Consider the following 10,519-nt stretch of genomic DNA (forward strand, 5'->3'; position numbering starts at 1 on the left):
ACTGACAACTCATGGGATTGTGAAATAAGAAGTAGTGACGCAGAGCATTTCCATTGAATTTCAAGATCATACTCATGTGGAAAATTCGGACGCATGCTCAATTTCCTTGTAAGTACTGGCAGTGGGTTCTTATCTCTCCTGTACAAACAAATGAGGGAGGATTTCTCTTAGTGGATGATGGATGATGCAACATTGTTGACTGCGTCCAGAGATCACGGCACACATGGCACACAGATTTACAGAAGTAGAGTCAATTCTCCCACATTCTGAGAGGGTTTCCTGTCAATGACTAGGTTTGCATGGAATATTCAGAAAATTTGATTATTTTGATTATGACGTTTATATGAGTTGCTAATAGAATATTCCTTTTCTGATAATCTGATTATAACTGAAATAAAAATGACTTCCTACCACTGGTTTACACGGGAAACCAGGACATGCGTTGTCCATGAGACGTTATATTGTGATTGAGACTAGTACATGACTATATGTCAGAATTCATCACATCGTCATTTCGTTTGTATATTTGTTTATTTGTAAGTAAGATTATAATGGATTTCCACAAAACTGGTGGAAGGATGCATGTGGGCTCCTATTTTTATTCTATCCATAGTTTTCCCAGGGAATAATTCATGAATATTAATCTGGGACATTTAGGGGACTGATTTCTACGAGTGTGTGAGAGTTGGTGCAGCTCGATCGTATTGCAGCGGACTGTTGGGCCACTATTGCTTATTTTGAGTTTGACACATTCAGGTGAAGGTGCTGTTTACGCGAGAGTGTCTTAAGAATTACTGTCCTCTCCAATATCCCTAAAAATTAAGGCGGCATTATGTATCCGAATGTCTGTCTTATTTATAGAAGCCATTTCTTTCAGCTCTATCGGAAAGTTAATTGGGTTATATGACAAAATAATTCTCTCCACATTGACGCAGCGTCGAAGTGAAGATATACAGTAGTTCATATCACTCAGCTCCACGTTTTACGATGTAAACCCATAATCACAATATAGCTCATGTCATTTAACTTCAGTATCACAATGCAAACTTCAGGGAGTGACGGAGCTGGAATCCCTCACCACACTGTAAGTATCAGTATATCACCGCCGGGAGGTTTATCACATTATATCTGCATTATGATGATGTACACGTTTAATTACAGATAGATGAATCCGTCATTCATCTTTCCCGTTGGTGACATCTTGATTAAAAATGTTTAAAGGATTATGTATGGGGGGGGGGGGGGCTCCTATTTGTGTCCTTGTGTTTGTCTCTTCAACTTTCATCCACTCGCCTGATTTATTCCCCTTGTCTGTAAATAAGTGGACAGGGTCCATGTGATGGATTAGTCTGTTGACATTGTACCAACTGCAGGTAAACAATTACTATTCATGCTTCATCGTCGCAGGATCTATACCAGGATGCCGCCACTTAACAAGGGACAAAAGGTTAGATTGAGAGCTATTGGTCTGCATTTGGTCAGATGTCATTCATCTCATCACAAGCAGCAAAAAAAACAAACAAGACATTTTGTGAGGTGAAAGGATTTCGTCCGACTGTCCTGAACTTCACAAGCGGAGTTTCCTGGAATATGTTGAATCAGATCGGTCCTGTAATCAAAGGCTGGATTGTTTTCATCAGTGTCTGTGGACTATGAGTATCCCTTTACATTGTGACACACACACACACACACACGCACACAACCCCCCCCCCCCCCCCCACACACACACACACAGACACACACTGGATTGTGACCGCATCCAGCCCCTCGTCATATGTCATTCATTGTTTGTTCAGAATTCAGTGTTGCTCCAACTCTCAGCCCCTGTGGGCTGGATCAGTCTGCGGTCATTATGCGGATATGGGCCATGAGTCAAAAGAAAAAGAGGGGGTTCAAGCTGTGTGTGTGTGTGTGTGTGTGTGTGTGTGTGTCTGATTATATCTAGTATAGGCCGACATCATCCACAGTGTTGGGAGTTTATGAAACGGCCTCTGTATCAACAATTATTCATGTCCCTCAGGCCACAGAGTGAAAGGCCTTTTTTCAGACTCGACTGTGGAAAAGAGGATTAGACAGAATACCATGAAGATGTGTGACCGAGGAAAACACGTCGCACAATACGAGCATTCAAATGATATTCAACCCGTCTGTTCTCGACACTGGGAGTTGTTTGCCGAGTCAGATTCACCCTTGAGAGGGAAAATCAAAGGTGAATGTTATTGTTTGCGATCAAGTAAACGCCGCTGACGATGAGGAGAGTCGTAGATGTTGATGGACATAGAAGCTGTCCAGTAAAAAATAAGGCAAATGCAACAGATATATCTTAAAAGGAAAAGAGTTTATGATTAACAAGACAACCATATGAATGTCCCCATTGTGTAATATAAGTGAGGCTTCTATTCAAAGTTTGGGCATCTGCTGTATTTGTTACCAAATATGTGTGTTTTGAGTGATTGTGGCGGTGGACCATGCCATTGTGGGTCTCCACCACACAGCCAGAGACGTGTGCTTCTCAAATCTCCAAACCTAAAGTCCCAGTGCTGTCTGCTGATGTCTGGCTTTGCAGCTCAGTGTCTTTCATGTGCCTGTGATCTTCTTCTCTGCCTTTTCAACCAGAGGATCGATCAGCTAACAGCTCTCTCCTGCCCTGATCGATCCCCTGGTGCAGGTGGAGGTGCTCTCTCTCTCTCTCTGTCTCTCTGTCTCTCTCTCTCTCTCTCTCTCCCTCTCTCTCGCTCTCTCTCTCTCTCTCTCTCTCTCTCTCTCTCTCTCTCCCTCCCTCCCTCCCTCCCTCCCTCCCTCCCTCCATGGCCACAGTGACGCTGTCCCGTTCTCAGATCTTAGTCATGGACGTCATGAGTTAAATATTTACAGAAGTGGTGAGTAATATTACTGCTGGAAACAATGGACTACTCCTTAAAACAAGCCTAAATTGAATTTAACCAGAATTCTCCGTTAAATCCCCCATTTATAATGACACAAAGAAAGAAATGACTAATAAATAATACATTTTTTAGATACTGATTAGTGAGGTAAGACGATCTTTCATTTGATAGCTGACTGGCTGGCGTCTGAAATCAGAAAGCAAAGTGAGCTGAGACAAAGCGGTGAAGCTACCGGGTCACATGGCGGTGAGGCATCGATGCGGTTGAGGCAGGTGTTTATGTGCAGGCACATTAACGGACAGTGACAGCGGCAGGCTGCTGTTTGGACTCAGCTGTGATGGAGGGACAAAGCTGTGGCCCGTGGTTCATCGGCGGAGACATTACTGGGCCATTTCTGTCGGGGGGGGGGACGTGATGCCTTGTCACCTGACACTGGGCTGCTTTGACAAGCGGCGGCACCTCAGCTGAAGTGCTCCGAGGACCTCGTGTACACACACCATCAGTTTCTCTTACTCATGTTTTTTTCTCGAGCACCTCGCCTCATGTGGTGTGTGTCACAGGAAACAACACACACACAGCTACACACTGTTTAAAGGTGTAATGTAACATTTTAGCATTAATAAAACATGACGAGAACATTATTATATATTCTATTAACTAACTCTGTTATCCCAAATGTTCAAACCTTAAGAAATCCATATTTAGTGCGTAATGATGGGTGGACGGGGATTGAGAGACCCCTAGTGGCAGAAGATGAAATAGATTGCGCGTTTCCCATATTGACGTCTCTTGGACAATATCTGTGACCTTTAGGATTATGATATCATATCTCAATCCTTAAAAAACATCTAAGCTTAATCTTTATGGATGATCACAGTCATGCAAATCATTTTCTTCACATTTTTGCACTAGAAAGACAATCGCAGACAAAACGTACGAGATTATAAGGTTAACATGAACTAGGTCTTTATTAAATTCATCACAGACGTTCTGATTCACCTCTGTAGTGATTATTGAACCAGTGGTGATAGATTGAGCCATTCCATCAGTGGCTTTTTGTAATTTTCCCATATCCACGGGGCTCCATTGAGAATCAATGTGAAATGCCGATGAGATTCCGGACATCTATCTTTACAAATACGTCTGCAATTTATGTTTTGCCTTCAATTCCCTAACCTTGTAACGTTGTGTTAAACTATCAGATACTAACAAAAAGAACACAAAGGTAAATATAAAATACAAATTCATTCAATTCTTATATTTGTGATTATTACAAACATACATTAACTATTTCAGAAAAAAGTAAAAATGCAGCTACAATGCAGTTTGACATTTTGGGAACTTTCTTACTGAGTTAAATGTCAGTTGAATATGGATAAAAACAGAGCATTTCAAAGCTCACAAATGAAAACATTATAACATTTATCTGTATATGTTTAATACTTCTATAAACCAAACTATTAAAATAGCATTTTGCTTTTGTAGATCAAGAGCTTTTTTCCTTCAAGTCCAAAAACTAGCTAGCTGCTTTTCTGAGTTAGCCGTCCTCGTGCTAAGCTAACCCGTCCTCTGGCAGCAGCTCTATCCTCCGTATCAGATATATTTTTATCGATTTTCCCGTAACAACAAAGTTCACCGGGTGTAAATACTCGCCTCGCCTCCCAGAAACCAGTCAGCCATTTATTGTTCCAGAGCTCCCTTCTCTTCATCGCAGGTGAACAACTTGTTTACTCGCACGCCGACTGTCAGGCCGACATGAAAGGTCAGAAAAAAAAAGGGGTTTGGACGGCAGCTGTTCGTGTTGTAAATATTGACTAAGCTGTAGTGGACCACAGGGAAAACATGTGAATTGTTAAAGTGAGCCGTAAAGCCCTTTAAGTGGTGTGTTTGCTTTAAACATTAACCTGTAACGGCCTGCAGCGTGCATAGAGTCGGCCACTTCCAGGTATTGTGCATCTGTTTCCTCCCTTCGCGGAAAACAAACGACAAGATTTACTATATATATGTTGTTACTCTTTATGAGCTTATGAATATTGGGTGTTTTTGTGTTGCACAGCACAACATGAGCAATGTAAGTGTGTGTGTGTTGGATGCATATGGATCGACATGTGTCTATAAACACAATACATTGTCCGGTAAGTCTCATGAGGGATCGTTTCCATGTCCCCCTCCTCGTCCTCCTCCTCCTCCAACCCCCAGGAATGGAAGACATTTCTTGTGAGAACAAACCTTTAATTGTCTGCCCTGTCGACATGTAAGGGAAGTGATGCGTTATATTATATCATCACTCTCCCCGATGTCCCCTGAACGACCCCGAGAATCAACGATTCAGCTAAATGGACCCATTGTTGCTCACAATTTAGTCTTAACCTTTCAGTCATCTGAGGAAATATCTATGTGACTTCAAGAAATAAGACGAGTCTGTTTAAATCAACCCCCTGCGTCTATTTAACTGACATCACAGATATCTGATCGGGATTGACACGGACTCCAGTAGCAGCCTCCTCCTAAGGGCCACGGTCGATGAGGAAACATCCACCATCCTGGTCGAGCCTTAAACTGTTACTGCTCCATCTCTTTTGTTCTCTCCCCTTTCTGCGGCGGCACCAGAGGGGAGAGCTGAAGAGGGACTGCAGCTGAGTGACAACGCTGACTGAATTATCCGTCACCCTGTGAGAGTGCAAGTTTGGGTCACTTACTATCGACAGGCCTCTCCGCCCGAGCTCGGGAGAAGCTGGAGGGGAAGAAAGGAGATATTGTTGTCCCTTTTTTTTTCCTTGCTGCTATTATTGGGCTAAATGTTTCGGCAGTTAGACAAAACACAAGAACTGCAACTCGGAGCCAAAGAAAGTAAAGTGAGCATACAAATGTCGCCCTAGCACAATGTCTGCATTAGCCTATTTTCTCTGGTGGTGCATGGTTATGGGGAAAGGGGAGGGGGGGGGGGGGGCACACATTCTTTCCAGTGACTGACAACTAAATCAGCTGTGGAATCACGACGCCGTTTTCCCCCCCTTTTGTACACGTTGCCTCACAACAAGCGGGGCCCATATTGGATAACTAATTAGGCAAAGAAAAGTAAAGTGTGAAATCCTGTATCGCAGGAGCGGTTTTGCGAGGGCGGAGCGGCAGTGCATTCCCAGACGAGCGTCTCTGTTCGGGTGGACATTATTGATTCCGCGGCAGAGGCAGAGATCAATGAAAAAGAAACAGACTGAGACAAAGAGTGGCATTTAAGGGTGGAGAGAGCTGACATTTTCTCCATCACTGTCACAGCCGCGGCCATAAAGCAGCGGCAAATATTAAAACATTTCTCATCCGCGCGGGAGTATTGGCAGCAGAAATTGTTTTCTCCGCTGTGTGATACTCGGGCTGAACTCCCAGTAGAATCCCCGGGGACCGCAGATTGGTGCCTGTGACATATCGGCTCCAGCGTTTACACACACCTGCCACTCATTCCCAAGCAGCCCAGGAGCGGGGCTGTAGAGGGCAGATAGCAGCCGAGGAGGCTGCGGGTTGGACCGCTGTCAAGGTGGCTAGGTGTGGTGGAATTCATCACTGATAACGCGCCTGTGTTTGCAGGCCGCAGAGAGAGAGAGCTTCTATTAGTCAGCAATGCCCTCAACGCTGTATGCTGGTTATGCATATGTTATGAGCATGTGTGTGTTTGTGTGTGAACGGCCGTTTCTTATCTGTGTCTGTGTGCGCTCGTGTTTCGTGCATTGCTGCAGAGCACAGACGTGGGGAATGTAATATATGTTTATGCACGTGCACTAACCAGATTGTGTGTAATTACGAGTGTGTGTCCTGCCCTTCGAGTGCACTCCCCGAGTCCTGAACTCTGAGTGACACGGGTACTGCAGGGTCATATGCCTATTTGTGGGATAAATGATATTATGCTACACTAAGAGAATTACATAGAGGATGTCCCTTGGAGTCGCCAGGCGCTGCAATCAGTCATAGTTACTTGTGTGTGTCTCTTAAGCCCCTCTATCTGTACTCAGCCACTGGTCTGGAACGAGTGTTAAATGGATCCTCGACCACATCCTGTCATTACGAGCTCATGATCTGAGCCGTGTGACTGAGGCGGGGAGCGGGCACGACGCATGGGGAAATTAAGAGAAAGGGATGATTGAGAGAATACAGCACATTCATTTTGATGGGGTTCATTTCTGCAACCCCCCCCCCCCCCCTGCCTTTTTTTCGCCCCACCTCTGTGTCGCACAATCATACCCCCCCCCCCCCTCATCCCGATCTCAACATGTCGTCGTCTCATCTACCTCTGTTCGTATTTTCCTTTACGCCTCCCCTCCCATTCGTCTCCTCTCTGGTTCCCTTCTCCCTGGAAGCAGCTCTCCCTGGCTGCCTCGTAACTTTCTCCATCACCTCCCTCCTCCCTCGCTCCTTCCGTCTCACTCCTTCGCTCTCCCTTGGTGGTATTTGATAGCAGTAAAGCAGGAAGCAGGAGAGCAAACAGCAGGTGTACCCACTCTAATACTCAGCTGTGCCATCTGCTGCAGTCACATGACTGAGATGCAAACCCGCACGAACGCCATGATGCCCCATCATACCTGACACACTGATCAATCACGACCGAAGAGCGAGACAGGGGAACAGGGAGCGAGAGAAATCGGAGTGAAACAGTTGAAATGAAAAAGAATCAGGAATCAAAGCCAAACTGAATGAAAATATGACCGAACATATTATCATGCTTTGATTTGTAATTGTGGCATCTACGTTGTAATCAGGGCTATTTTTATATAGGTTGTATCTGCAGCAGCTAATTGCATAATTCATTTTCAATGTAGTCAAAATTTGTTTCCCGAAGAAAACTGCGAAAATAAATCGTGGAAAAATGAAGAATTAATAGGTCCCGTTCTTCGTTAATCAAGATAATTTTAGGTCATATCCCGAGTATCAATCAGAATGTAATCACTGAAGTCTGATTGCTGTGCGTCCATGCAACAAATGGATAAACAAAACAACGCACAAACAACACAAATGAAACCATAAGTCCTGCAAATTTAACCAGATTAAGGGAAAAACCAACAAACCCCTTGCTTCCACTCCAAAGGTCCTGATTGGGTGTGAAGAACACATTCAATTATAGCAACAGTGGCCACAGGAAATGATTTCAGTCAAACTGTCCCTTACCAAAATGAAGCTGTGTTAATTATGTATTTCATTAAGTAAGTGGATTAGAAGCAGCGCTGATGAAATCATGGCGGGGTTTTGCCGAGGGCCAGGCCGCGGAGCACAGACAGGAAGCAACTGATATCTCTCCCTCTTACACTTGCACTTCTCTCTCCTACCCTGAAATAACCCTATAAATACTTAACACCTTCAGCGACCTATCTGAGGTTGTCTTCATCCGCACACACAATCACCTGGTCCCTGTATCTGCATAGCGCTCTCGTGTAGGGTCATATAGTGTAATTGTGCCATAGATACTGTTGACATCCACGTGCTGTCTGCGAGTCCTCTGCAGGCGATGAAGTCTCTCCATTCCCTCTAAGCCAGTTCATTACCATTCAGGTGCAAAGAGGAGATAAAGCGAAAATGCAGATCGCTCTTTCCTGTCTCCCCCTCTTTCACACCCGTACTCTCTCACTCACTCATGTGCACTCTTTCATTCTATCTCTCTCTCTCTCTCTCTCTCTCTCTCTCTGCCGTTCTCTGTGTTCTCTGATGTTTTATTTGATATCCCACAATAAAGCCTCTCTTTGAACTGCCATCAATTGTGTATGGATTTTTCCTCTGAGGAGAAACAGAGAGCTGTCTGAAAGGGCTCCAGTCCCGCAGGCTGCCTTCATATTGATGCAGAGGAGTATTGCCATCCTCATTGCTGGATCAATCACTCACGTCACTGTTGTTTTATGGCCGGGGCCACTTCACAGAAAGAAGCCTGACAACATCACCGCAGAGGTTTGCAAAACGATACAGCTCTGATAGTCGAGGAGGGCGGATGAGGAGGTGGAGGGCTGCGGGGAGGCTTTTGGAGGCAGGAGGAGATGAATTTAGATTCTGTAACTGTCACACACATACACACACACACAGACACACAAACACAAACCAGCGCCAGCTCATATCTCTCTTCACTACAGCTGTGGGAGCCTCTGGTTTTTCCTCGGTGTGGTTGAGTCAAACAGAAAGCATCAAGGAGACCACAGGATGTCGTCGAAGCGATTTCGGTCACACTGTGGATGCAAACCCTCTTTGTGATGTCGCCTCGCTTCACTTCCACTTTGTGTGTCTGTGTTCTCTCAGCACATTCTGTCTGGAGCTTCACGTCTCAATTTACCCTTGTAGCAAAAAAGTCCATTCATCGTCTCTCTAGGAGCTCAGTAAATACAGTGTGAAGCTAATCAACTTCTTGACCTCTATACGTGTAGTTTTTACGTATTTATTCTCATCCTTTCAAGAAGAAAATTCAAAGATTAAATCAAACGTTCTCTATATATTTCCCCCCAAACAGTTTATCATCCTCTCACCCTCTGCGTTATAAAGACTTGTGACTCATTTTGCCCTTGCCAGCCACTTAGAGCTTTCTGAAAAACCTTAGCCTAATAGAAAACTCCCATTTGGTTGTAATTTAATCCCACTTTAGCAGAATCCTTGTAAATCGCAGAGCCATTAGTCACAACTCCAGTCTCTTCAGCAAATAGTTGCAGTATGGGTCCGAGCTGAAGCGGTGTGTACCTGCCTTGTCAGGGGAGTTTCTGCTTCAGACCATGTTGACTACTACTTATCGAGCTCGTGCACAAGCAGCGTCCAACCCAAGCCACAGCCTCGCTCTAATGTAAACAAACTGTAGTGTGCAGGAAAACCGCAGGAAAGTTGGCAAAGGAAGTAGACCATAAAATGGGGCCTTGATTTTCACACTGAGCACAGTATTACAGTAAACGTGGTAGTTAAAGGTGCCATAGTTAAGTGCTCTCTGCCCGCTGACCGTGCTTTCTTGTTGGTAGTGGGTGGTGCTGCTAAAAAATATGCCCACTGATACCTCCATCACATGGCATCCATCCCCCCCGATGCATACCATGCTTTATCAACAGTTTTGCTCTAAATGGAACCATGATTAAGAAAATGATGCTGTGGTGAAGGAGACTTGAAACTTTGAACATTGAGACCATAATGTCCTAAGGAAAACGTCTCCTGACATAATAAATCAAGTGAGATGCCTCATAGACTTCAATAGAGATGAATTCTTCTTGCTACTGCTACTGGTCATTTGAGAGAAAACTGGTTTCAGGCACTTCTGGATGCTACAGTGACCAGATGGGCCTGGGAGGCTGGGGCTAACTGGTTAGCAGGCAAACTGCAGTAAAAGCAAAGAGGGTGATAATAAGAGTTAATGGTGGCAGACTCACAATGTTCCTCCTGGATTAAGTAAACAGCTATAGATGCTAACAGTGGCTATGTAGCTTTAGCTGTTATGTAACAGCTATGTAGCTTCAGCCAATGTGTACTTTAAATGAACTTTTGAAAGAGTTCACTCCGAACCATCAGTAAATTGATTTGAAACTTATGTTGTAGTTTCAATTAAACCAGTCAAAGGGTTTAATGTGTGTTTTTTCCACAGCTATGGTTATTTAATGTGATGGGATGAGAGGTATCTGTTGTCTCCACAGAAT

Source organism: Pleuronectes platessa, chromosome 7 (assembly GCF_947347685.1).
Source record: "Pleuronectes platessa chromosome 7, fPlePla1.1, whole genome shotgun sequence".
NCBI classification, from domain to species: Eukaryota; Metazoa; Chordata; class Actinopteri; order Pleuronectiformes; family Pleuronectidae; genus Pleuronectes; species Pleuronectes platessa.